General features: G+C 37.0%; 1 pseudogene; it reads right to left on the reverse strand.

Annotated features, from left to right (window-relative positions):
* Positions 1 to 5131: 5131 nt before the first annotated feature.
* Positions 5132 to 6794, reverse strand: LOC132044780 (UDP-glycosyltransferase 91D2-like; annotated as a pseudogene).
* Positions 6795 to 13297: the final 6503 nt, after the last annotated feature.

Raw genomic sequence — 13297 nt, forward strand, 5'->3', positions numbered from 1 at the left:
TTGCTTTGGAAGTTCAAAAAATGGAATTAAGTGACCAAAAGCTAACCATGGGAACAATACAACATGAAGCTTTTTAGTGTCAGCCATGGTGTGTGCAATGCAGTGAAAATGAATCGTTATTTCTATAGTTTATGTAACATTATAATCTAGTACTATATTAGTTTTGTATTGAGGTGATGGTGGAAACTTATGTCATCTTCTTGTTATAAAATTGCCAATTATTTTCATATGTTACATATATTGACTAACTTTGTCTTGTTTATCTACCATCATAATTTGTATTAAATTAGTTTAAAATTCATGTTTTTTTTATTGAGATGATGGTGAAACTTATGTCCTGTTCTTGTTATAAAATTACCAATTATTTCCAGAAAGGACATTGTATACGAAAATAAAAGTCAATGTACGTAGTGATAAGGGCGGTTTTCAAAGACGGGTCCAAATGGTTACGAGCACGTTCAATCTTTGCTCCTCACCGGGATGGTGTACGAACACGATGAAACCCTAGCTAAAATAAGCGTGTCCGTTCGGTCCGGATTATAGGCCGGCCACGGTGAGCGTGTCCGTTGGTCCGGATTGTCTCAGCCCAGATAAGCGTGTCCGTTGGTCCGGATAACCAGTTGTGAGGTTAATGCGTCATAAAACCGTTCGATCATTTAAGTAACCTGTATGTGAGTGTCGATCTGTACGGATCGGCGCGCTTATCCTTTTTGGTAGGTTTATTCATAAAGAACTTTTGATGGTATTAAGGGCCCATAAGGGAAAACCTATAAATAGGGGGCAATCCTCTCCTTTTTTAGGTTAGCTTTTTCTCATATCATATTACTGTAATCATCTGAAACATAAAGCTCTCTTCAAAGTATTTTGGTCCGGATTCGTATTGTTCCTCCACAAATCGATCTAATCCATCTTCATAATTTAAGCATATTCGGTTCATATCATTTACATATATATTACTTATACACGTATATATAAATATAATCATATATATATGTATATATATATATATATATATATATATATATATATATCCATTAACACCTCGTACCAACCAAAATAGATTAAAGTTCATCCACGTATCCTATTTCACCACATACAAATCTAATTGTTACCGTAATTCGGGTAAACAGACATGTTACCTACATTGACTGAATTTGTCTTTTTATTAGGGTGAAAAGAAGAATATTCGATGACAATAATTACTCTACTCAAGAATCAAGAATTCATTATTGTTGTCTTATCTTAATTTCTTCATATATGTTCGTTTTGACATGATCCCATCTTAATCGAAGTACTTACTTCAATAATATCAAAACCAATGCTTTTTTTGTTTAGTTATTCGGCATCTAAAATTATTAGCGCAACTAATCCATATTCGTTTCGTATAAGGCTCATTAAAGAGAGAGAAGTACTTTCTATCAAGACGATCTTCATTCTCAAGATTCGGACACGACCATACAAAACATTTGGTTATTGATAGAGAGGCAAAGACATTACAATCTCTACCTTATTAATTTATACATTACAATCTGTACAATTCTTACATTACTATAATTCTTGCATAACTTAGTACTCACATAATACGAACCAAACGATCCCTTAAAAAGATAACTTCCCCAATCCCTTCCTAGTTATATATCCCCAGTATTTAGGAAAGTTTTCCTTTTCTAATGTTAGTATATATGTACCTTGCCCCTTCACTTCGTAGGAAAATCCCCTACTGAGGCTTAGCCACAAAAGTGTAAGTTTTAAAATTAGGGTATAAAATATATTTATGTAACCAAGTCATTTATTTGGTAATTACAAATAAAGCTCTTGATAAATACAAATTGGTGATCTAATAAAATAATACTCGTACTGTCGTACATACTATCAAAAAATAAAATTTATCAAAATATAAGTTTTTTTTACAATGTTAAACTTAAATCTTTTAAAGAACAATATCTTCCGAATAAAGTTATTTTATGACAAGATCCCATCTTGTGACCCTATCCTTGAATCTCCATAGCAATGAGTACAGATTATTGGGAAATCCAAGAAGAAGAAGATAATATAAGAAACAGAGAGTTCACAGAGCATTAACTTTCTTGTAAAAAAAAAGAGTGGGTGAGTGCAGAGATAGACTGAAGATCTCAATAATTAAATAGAATAGAAATTATGTGAATTGGTGAAATGGAGTAGTTGTCCTTCCAAATGTTGCAGAGGAAAAAACAAACGTTTCCGTTAGAGATTCTTTTATACACACTAATGAATTTTAATGCGCGATAATAAGTTTGGTTTAAGTTTTTATCAAAAGACCGATTAATTAATGTTTATCAAGGGGTTTAATTTACCTATTTCTTTGATAATTATTTTATATAAATACTATTTTTACACTTTTAACAAATAAAACATAAAATCTTTGAACAACCTGTTATTTCTTTCCCATTCTATAACTTCATGACACATGTATACTAATTAACGTGTCTATTGAATTAGGAGCGGGACTATAGCTTCACCGACGGGTTCGTCATAAACCAATAATTTTGTAGTTGTGTATAAAAATTCACTTAATATGTATAAATGATTTAGCAAAATCTTAATAAGCTGCATTTTTCAAGAATTCAGAATCCTAAATTCCGCCTCTGTATTATTAAATGCATGCATGGCATACAATCTTTCCCGTTTTAGTTGTGTTCATCCACCAATATACGTTGTCTCTTTCTTCATTATATAAAGGAGGATAAACCAAAAGTCCAAAACCCAATATCACACGTAAAATAATCAAGTGACTCTTCAAGCTCTTTCTCATGGCTATTCATCCCGAACACAAAAAACACCACATAGCTATGCTTCCATGGCTAGCTTTTGGTCACATGCTTCCATATTTAGAACTTGCAAAGCACATAGCTACAAAAGGTCACCAAATCTCCTTCATTTCCACTCCAAGAAACATTAAAAGCCTTCCGAAATTACCCTGAAAATACTCCCCTTATATACATTTCGTCAAAATCCCACTTCCACTAGTAGAAAATTTTCCTGAAGCCACAATAGATTTGCCACGCGAAAAAATCCAGTATCTTAAAATAGCGTATGATGGTATGCGCGACTCTGTATCTCAATTTCTGTTAACCGCTAAATCAGACTGGATTTTCTTTGATTTCGCGGCTTATTGGGTCGGTCCAATAGTTAAGGAAAATAATGTTCTGAGTGTTTTCTTCACTATTATGATTGCCACATATTGGGCTTTTGCGGGCCAGCGCCTGCCTTAATGGCGGGCTATGACTCCTTAGATGAACTTCAAGTTCTTACAACTTCACCAAATGGGTGACCCTACGGAGCGTGTTTTTTCAACCGTTGCTTATCGATTGTACGGGATTTTAAGAATGCTTTGAAATACCTTTTATAGGTAATGTGTCTAAAGCATCGGATATTTACCGGTTTTGGTGCTGATATTTAGAGTTGTGATTTGTTGGCTCTTATGCATTAATTAAACGTACCGTCGCAAGCAACAATTCACGGAACACTTTCCCAACATAAAAAGTAAATAACAAATAAAGTGAAAGGTGCCGAGTTCCAAGGATTATCCATTATTTTGAACATAGATGTCATCATTACACTTGGAAATCATACTGGACTTTCAGCGTCTATGCCACTAGAATTTTTATATCTAAATAGAAGTTCTATTGACTACCATGATATTTCTGGCCACGTGTGCAAACAGAATCATATTGGGCATGAATTGCGTTTAAACCAAGAATGCAAGTGCCATTTTCTTTGACAAAAGAAAAGTTATCAAGAAGATTTTAATGTATAAATATGAGGCAAAGTTCACTTAGCACTTTGTCATCTAAGAAGTACACAAAGAGAGCAGACAATTTCTTTACGACTTTTTGGAATGCAAATGACTTTTCGTATGGCAACCGAATTTCGGATCTGTAGCATAGTGACACCGTACTATTCACCCTTAATTTTTTTCTATCATATGTTGATAATTCTCTTTCTCGTTTTCTTTCTAACACAGTAGAACACAGAAAGATAACAACGGTAAACAATTAAATTCCTTAAGGTTGTTATTCAAATTATGCTCAAAACAATAAATGTTGTTAGTAAAACAATGTTCAAAAGACGAAACAATATTTTAATAAAACCGAGAAAAGAAAATGACAAAAACACTATCCGAGTCCAAGGAAATTATTTTGTAGTGTCATCATTACACTTGGAAATCATACTTCCTTTCAGCGTCTATGCCGCTAGGGGTTATGGATTACTTCTGGCCCGTGTGATAAAACGGATATACGTTTGATGGCGTGCCATCCTCAAATCCCAAGATTTCATAATATATAAATTGAGGCAACAAATCACACGACACGACTCTACTATAATTTTATTTTGAAAACAAATGTAGAGAACAATTTTGAGAGGAGAAAAAATTCAAATTTTTGGTGTTTTAAATCTGAGGCCAAGCCTTTGAATTTATAGACAATGAAAAGGTGAGATGGAGAGGTTGATTCAAAGGTGTCTAAAACAATAAATGTTTTAGTAAAACAATGTTCAAAAGCGAAAAATATTTTTCTCATTTAACAATTCATTCGCCTTAAAATTCCAACACAATTAACTCTTTCTCAGTGAAGCTTTGAGGAGTTGTGTATGCTTTACGGTGTGTCTAAGAAAGGTGAGATGGAGAGGGATCAATAAATATCTCAAAGCACTAACAACACACTCTGTGAAAGTTAGGATTTGAATTTTATGGGTTCTAATATGTAAGATAGCGACATTAGAGGTTAGTAACTGGTTTCTAAATTTATTTTTTACACATGTTTAATAAATTTCTTAATACAAATGAAGGATTTGAACTAAATCGTGTTGGACCGTACGTGGGCTTCTAGCTCCACCTATGCCAGCAAGCTGTTTGACACCACCATTTGTGTCGTTAAAGGCCTTCAATTCACTCTTTCTATCATAGTTTGGTTGACCTGTAGCCTGAAATTCTTCACGCCTGGAGAAAATCATCTTATATAAACTTTTTCCACATTATTGTAAATACGGAGTAGTTACCATTATTTATATATTTATTTATTATTTGCAAATACAAGTTACTAAATCTCATACAACTAAGAGGTTCTTTGGATAGTAGTTGGTGTTTTCACTTGTGAGATTAAACAAATTTGAATGTCATAATCACATGGCTTGAAAATTGGATTAGATTAAGTATCTAATTCAATTTTGAATAAGTCTTGGTCATTGCACGATTCTTCTTTCTAGTCTAATTAAATAAACCCAAGATAATGAGAAGCAAGTACACGTAAACATGACATGTGGATGTACATCACCATAATCATATTTCCAACAAACAAGACAAAAAATAACAATAAAGGAAAAAAAGGCAAGGGTGGGAAAATTTTCATACATAGCGATCTAATTAGATCCACCGTCCACGTCCATTCGACACTTTTCTACGATCTTCCAAGAATTCAATCAAACTTTCTATGTACTTATCATGAAGGTCTTTATTGCCAAATATAGAACTCAATTCTTTTGCTTTCTCTCGAATTATCTTTCCATCATTTTCCATCATTATTAGCTTTACTGTGTTGGCGACAGAGCCCCTCGTAAAGGACCCGTCCTCTTCGTTCCTTGGAACTTCTACACCAACCCCTTTATCTTCTAGAATTCTAGCGTTCAGTCCTTGATCAACCAAAAAAGGTAACATAATCAACGGATGACCAAACATTAACCCTTCTATAATCGAGCTCCATCCACAATGAGTCAAGAACCTGCCAACTGACTCATGACTCAAAATCTTCAATTAAGGTGCCCAACTCCTCCATATTATGCCTTGACCTTTAGTTCTTTCCTCGAACCCATCTGATAGCTCGATCGAGTCAATATTTCCCGACCCGGATGGATTCCTCAAAACCCAAAAGAACGATGATCCAGATAACCCCAGTACTCCAAGAGCTAGCTTAGTGATTTCACACTGACCAATGGTCACTTCACTTCCTAGTGCTCCATAAACCACCGAAATTTTAGGCTTGTCATCGAACCATTCTTTAATCGATATCCAATATTCATTTGTTTCGTCGCTATTGCTTTCCACTATAGGTGGCATCAACCCCGTAGGAAGCACGGGATTATGATGAAGATCCTCTAGTAACTTCAACCACTGATCGTGACAATGACGAATAATAATATCGTCAACCCCTATAAGTGTGACACCATTACGGTAAATGTCCGAAACGCCTGAAACATTCTTCTGGCTTGACCCCACCATCCAACGTGCCTCGTGGCGGCGATACGCATCCTTTGTTTCAAATGGGACCCATTTTGGTGGTACCAAAAATTCCTCCAACGTGGGTGGTGAACAATTGTTGGTGTTGATCATGTTCTCAATAGAACCAAGGAAGGAAATGAACCAAGCATTGACGATGCTATAGAAAATTCTTGATATCCCTAATCTTGTTGAAATAGGAGCTAACCAATATTGTGCAAAATCTTGAATAATCCAACCAGGAGAATTTTTCTCCAAGAACTTAGTCACCTCTTTTTCCATACCATCCATTGCTTTCTTGAGATAAATAATTTGTTCATTTGTTATATCCATAGTGGCCTCTGCATTTTCTGGTAAGCCATCAACTTTGGGAAGTGGAATTTTTACAGAAGTTATGGAATTGGAAAATTCAGATGGAAATTTTGGGAGACGATCAATGTTTCTTGGAGTTGAAATAAAAGAAATTTTGTGACCCTTTTGAGCAATGAATTTGGAAAGTTCAAGAAATGGGATAATATGACCAAAAGCTAGCCATGGAAATATAACTATGGAAGCTTATATAACTATGTGAAGCTTATTATTGCTATATGACTATGTGAAGCTTATATTGCTTTCATCTCCATTAGCCATGGATTTGATAAGTTGAAGATGTGGCTTACACAAGGTTTTGTTATATCTTATATATAAAATTGTTTTGACAAAATTTACTGTTACTCTAATGACGTGTTGAAAAAAATAAATTGTGGTGGTATCGTTGAAAAATTATATAATGCATGGAAGCCCAGAAAAAAGCAATTATAGATGGATTCATCATCAATTGATAATGATATTGAAATAGAATAATTAAAAGAGTTAATTTAATCAATTATAGAAATTAATCTCGATACGGAAACAATGGATTTTTATTGGGTTATATGGTTATTTGGTAACACGTTATTATTCTTCTACAGCTAGTGGAGAAATATGAGAGAGAAATAAAGATTCGCATTTTGGAAAAGAAAGAAAATTCTACTTTTATTTGAAGCGTATTGGATTGATTAATCCGGATGTGAGTCGGATATGCCGATCATGGGTAAAGCTGTCCATAATGAAGAAGCTCTCATATTTTCCTATGACTCGTACTTGTAAAGTTCCATAAATTTATACTTTTAATTTGAACTGAATTTGAGCTTAAAATAAATTTGTTAAAGCAAGCCCGAGGTATTGGAACTCACACGGGTGTGATGACAATAACATCATTTGTTACTTAATTACCTGCGCTTTTGATGCAAGGTTTTTGTTTGTTTGATACTAATTGGTTGGAGGCTTTGTGGGGATTGTATATCCAACAAGTACTCTATGTTTCTCTGTTTTGTAATGTTCCTATTGGAGTGACAAATATACATTTAGAAATTGTGGATCCTACATAACCATATCATTGGTTCTTTGATGTATTTATTTGTATTCATTCATATATGTATTTGATATGCCCAAGCTTGTAATACACAGATAATGTACAAATATTAGTTTAGGCCCAATTTTCATTTCCGGGTAAAAGGCCCAATTGTATATAAGTAAGGCTGGCCCATGTAGAACAAGACAATTCATCTGATTTTCAATAGAATGAGAAGGGTTTCTTCTCCCACTTTCTCTCTCTAGAAACCTCCGTTATTTTCACTCAAATTTCGAGTTCCTTCACAATTTTAACATGGTATCAGAGCGGAGATGTTGGTTCTCCGTGTAATTCTTCGTCTATCGATCTTACTTTTATCAATTTTAGTGAGAAAAAAAATCCTTTTAGGTCAGATTTGCATTTTTCCGGCAAGATTTTCATCGGAATCTTGTGTTTGTCGGTGAATCCTTCATTTTGCTCGTCGGAATCGTCATACTTGTTCATTGTCGGTGTTCATTGCATCAATATTGGTGTTGAGTCTCTTTTGATCTTCGTTGCAAAGATATTGTGCTGTTGTCATCGCTATGTTGTAAGTTTTGTTGGTATCGAATCTCATTTTGGGATAGCAAATTGCATCTGTTGTTGGTATTTCGTCTCAGTTTTCAAAGGCGGCTGGTAATTTCGTTCCTTATAACTCATTAGGGTTCGTCACTAGGGTTTTTGTTATTGCGCAATTAGCTGTTCTTTGCAATTCTGTGTTGCGACTTGTGTTGATATTGCTATTTTCTTTCAATTGCACCTCTGTATTTGGTTGTTGAGTATCGATAATGGTGACCCCTAGTCAAACAACTAGCACAAATGATGCATCTGGGTCAAATTCGAATGCAATAGATTACTCAAACCTTATTTACTTGTCATCATCAGACGTTCCTGATGTATCCTTGGTTCCTATTCCTTTCTCGGGAAGTGGTTTTGGTGGTTGGAAACGTAATATGATTGTATCCTTATCTGCTAGGAACAAGATAGCCCTCATTGATGGCTCTTGCCCACAACCAGCTGATGATTCTCCTCAGCTTAGGCAGTGGGAAAGATGCAACAATTTGGTTATATCCTGGCTAACTAGCTCTCTGATCCCTGATATAGCTGAAAGTGTTCAATACTCTGACACCGCTGAGAGCATATGGAATCAACTATGCAATAGGTATGGGACTGCTAGTGGCACTAAGATTTTTGAACTCAAAAGGGAACTTGCATCCACTAGTCAGGGTTCTCTAGATATTGCTTCCTATTTAAACAAACTCAAAAAGCTCTGGGATGAGCTTAGATTCCTCTGTACCAACCATATAACAGCATTCCCATCTCTTGACTCTGCATATAACATCCTTCTTCAGGATGAAAGGCAGAGACAAGTTAGTTTTCCCGCTCAATTCTCAAATGATTCTGCCTCTTTTCATGCAAACCTCAATAAGAGACCAAACATTACCCTTATCCCAACAAACCTTTCAATCAAAACACCACAAATTCATACTCTAACAGCAATACTTTCAATCAGCATTCCAATAAGACTTTCAACCAATCTTCTCCAAATTCCTTTTCCAACAAACCTTTCAATCAGAGGTTTGGTTTTGATCAGGACAAATCCCTACTCTACTGCAACTATTGTAAGAGAACTGGACACTTGATGGAAAGTGTTACAGACTCCATGGGTATCCACCTAATTTTAAATTCACTAATTCCAAGGGTAAGAAAGTAGCTGACCAATGCTGAGGTCTCAACTCCTGATACACCACATACCCACTACTCATCACCTGGTTCTGTTCCTGCTATTTCTGAGGATATCTCTTCTATGCTTGCTGGTCTGAGCAAGGAACAGTGCCAATAGGTCATGCTCATGCTTCAGAACTCTCACATCTCAGACTCTCCTTCTAGCCTTATGGCATCTGCTAATCTTGCTGGTAAGTTCTCATCCCCTAGGTGTGTAGGACATGTGTCTTATGGTGCATGCATGATTACTCAAGTAGATAAGTGCATTTGCATTATAGACTCTGGGGCCACTGATCACATGACTTCCAATATTGACTTACTCTTTGACATCAAACCTCTAGTTGTTCCTTATCTAGTCGGTCTTCCTAATGGTTACAAGGTCAAGGTGACCTGCACTGGTTCCCTTCATTTTCTATCTTTCACACTTCATAATGTTCTTTACAGACCAAGTTTTCAATATAACCTCATTTCAGTGTCCCAACTGATTTTTCAGTTAGACTGCATTGTTCTATTTACCAAAATTTCATGCATAATGCAGGCCCCTTTAATGAAGAGGCCAGTGGAGATTGGTAAACTAAAGAATGGACTCTACAAGCTCTTGCAAGCTTCCCATGTTGCTGTCCAAACTCCTACTCTCTCTAGTATTTCCAATGTTGATTTTAATTGTCATTCAAATTCTGCTGTTCCTTATGTTTCTAATGCATCTACTTCTGCATGTCATCCTAATGTTTCTAGTTTTTCTGATGCTTCATGTACTGATTCCTGTGATATAAATAAGATGGAAATCCTTTGGCATAATAGATTGGGGCATATGCCCTTTGTCAGAATGAAAGACATTCCATGTCAATTCTCCTCTAAGCAACCTTTCCTTTGTTCCATTTGTCCCATGGCTAGACAGACTAGGCCTGCCTTTCCTGATAGTTCTATCAAGTCACACCATCCTTTTCAACTCATCCATGTGGATACCTGGGACCATACAACAATCCCACATACAATGGTTGCAAATATTTTTTAACCATAGTAGATGATTTTTCTAGGGCAACTTGGACCCACCTTATGGGTTCCAAAAGCAATGCTTTTCCCTTACTTCAAGCCTTTATTGCCATGGCCAAAAGCCAGTTTGGTGCTTCTGTTCAAGTTGTCAGAAGCGACAATGCTCTTGAGTTAGGTTCTGGCACTTCTTCTAGTCAATTCTTCTTAGACCATGGCATAGTGCACCAAACCTCATGCCCTCACACACCACAACAAAATGGTGTTGTTGACAGGAAACATAGACATCTATTGGAGACTTCCAGGGCCTTACTATTTCAATCTAAGTTGCCCCTTAGATTCTGGGGGGATTGTGTCCTTACAGCCACATACCTCATAAATAGGATTCCTTCCAAAATACTTCAAAACAAAACCCCTTTTGAACTACTTCATGGTCAAGTTCCTTCATATTCTCATTTCAGAACTTTTGGTTGTCTATGCTTCTCTACTGTCCCTAAGTGTCACAGGGATAAGTTGCAACCTAGGGCTGATCCATTTGTGTTTTCATAGGCTACCCCCTCACCAAGAAGGGGTACAAACTTTACAATTTGACTACTAAACTCACTTTCATCTCTAGGGATGTAATTTTCATGAACATACCTTTCCTTTTGCTTCTTCCTCTCTTCCCAAGCCTACCCCACCTGTTATCATTCCTCCTGATTGCCCTTCTGTCATCCCTCCTGGTCCCACCAATTTTCCATCATCTCCATCCTCCTCAGTTCCTTCTAACTCAACACTTCCTCCTCCTAGAAGATCTGGCAGGTCTCACTCCCTTCCTTCTCATCTTCAACAGTTTGTGTGTGACCTTCCCCCATCCTTAAGTGGCTCTAGTTCTACTTCCATCTGTTCTTCTTCTTTTGTCAATAATGTTGCACTAGAACCACATTCTTACCATCAGGCAGCCTCTATTCCTATTCCTGCTTGGCAGGAGGCCATGAGAGTTGAGTTTGATGCCTTAGAAGCAAACAATACTTGGTCTGTTGTACCCTTGCCTGCTGGCAAGAAACCAATTGGTTGCAAATGGATTTATAAAGTTAAGTATAAGGCTGATGGGTCCATTGAAAGATACAAGGCTAGGTTGGTGGTTAGGGGGGCACCCAAGTTGAGGGTGCGGACTTCAATGAAACATTTAGTCCTGTCATTAAGTTTTCAACTGTTAAATGCATGGTTGCTATAGCTGTTAAGAAAGGATGGCCCCTCTTCCAACTTGATGTCAACAATGCATTTTTGCATGGTGACTTGGATGAGGAGGTCTATATGAAACTTCCTCCTGGCTTATCCAGTGATTGTCCTCCTGGTTCTCCTCCTGTGGTCTGTCATCTTCAAAAGTCATTATATGGTTTGAAACAGGCCTCTAGGCAGTGGTATGCCAAACTTTCACAATCCCTTTGCTCAAGAGACTACACCCACTCACCAAATGACCACTCTTTGTTCATCAAAAAGACTTCTTCATCCATTGTTTTCCTTGCTGCCTATGTGGATGACATAATCCTGTCTGGTGATGATATGCCTGAAATATCTGCCCTCAAATCCTTCTTGGATTCTCAGTTCAGAATCAAGGATCAGGGAATTTTGAATTATTTTCTGGGGATTGAGGTGCGTTATACTCCAACTGGTTTGTTGTTGCATCAAAGAAAGTTCATCAGAGATCTTCTCCAAGAGTTTAAATGTTATGTTGTGAGTCCTGTCACTTGTTCCCTGGATCTTTCAGTAAAGTTGAAGGCTGACATGGGTGATCTTATGCCTAATCCTGAGTCTTACAGGAGCTTAGTAGGCAAACTGAACTTCTTAACCCATACTAGGCCAGACTTGTGTTTTGTTGTTCAGCATTTGAGTCAATACCTTCAAAAGCCTACTCATTCTCACATGAAAGTTGCTCTTCACCTTCTTAGATATCTCAAAAGTTCTGCTGATGTTGGTGTCTTCTTTTCCAACTCTCCTGATCTCTCCATCTCTGCATATTGTGATAGTGATTGGGCAGCATGTCCTGATACTAGAAGATCCGTCACTGCGTTTTGTGTCATTTTAGGTGGCTCTCTTATCTCATGGAAGGCTAAAGAGCAGCCTGTTGTGTCTCTATCCTCAGCTGAAGCTAAGTACAGGTCTGTCAGCAAGGTTGTTGCTGAGTTAGTATGGTTGTTAAGGCTCCTTGCTGATTTCACTGTTGTTGTGTCTGCTTCTGTCCCTGTTTACTGTGATAATCAGGCTACCATTCACATAGTCAAAAACCCTGTGTTCCATGAGAGGACCAAGCATATAGAGGTGGACTGCCACTTCATCAGAACTAAGATCAATGAAGGCCTGGTTGAACTCCATCATGTTTCCACCTCTTCTCAACTAGCTGACATCTTCACTAAGCCTCTTACTGGGTTGCTTCACCACAAGCTGCTACTCCAATTGGGTCTTCAGGCCCCCTCCAACTTGCGGGGGGTGTTGGAGTAACAAATATACATTCAGAGATAGAGGATCCTACATGAGCATGCCATTGTTTTCCTTGATGTATTTATTTCATATTCATTCATATATGTATGTAATATACCAGGCTTGTAATACACAGATCATATACAAATATTAGTTTAGGCCAGTCTTTTATTTTCGGGTAAGGCCTAACTATATATGTTACACCTCTCGTTTTCATGGTAGGAAAAACTTACGGTTTCCTAGTCAAGTATTCCTTAGAATGGAGATTTGTACTCGAGTATTGAGATGCTAAGTATTTTACCCATGTGGAGATACTAGCGAGGTATTCCGGTATATTGCGATTAGAAGTTGAACCGACGCAGGCGAGCAGATTCGGGGAAAGCTGCGAGCCGGCACATTATCGACGGACCATCGGCCATGTCGACTATCAATGTCTCTCTATGTTTTGAGAATTCTAATTT

Source organism: Lycium ferocissimum, unplaced genomic scaffold (genome assembly GCF_029784015.1).
Source record: "Lycium ferocissimum isolate CSIRO_LF1 unplaced genomic scaffold, AGI_CSIRO_Lferr_CH_V1 ctg5214, whole genome shotgun sequence".
Lineage (NCBI taxonomy): Eukaryota > Viridiplantae > Streptophyta > Magnoliopsida > Solanales > Solanaceae > Lycium > Lycium ferocissimum.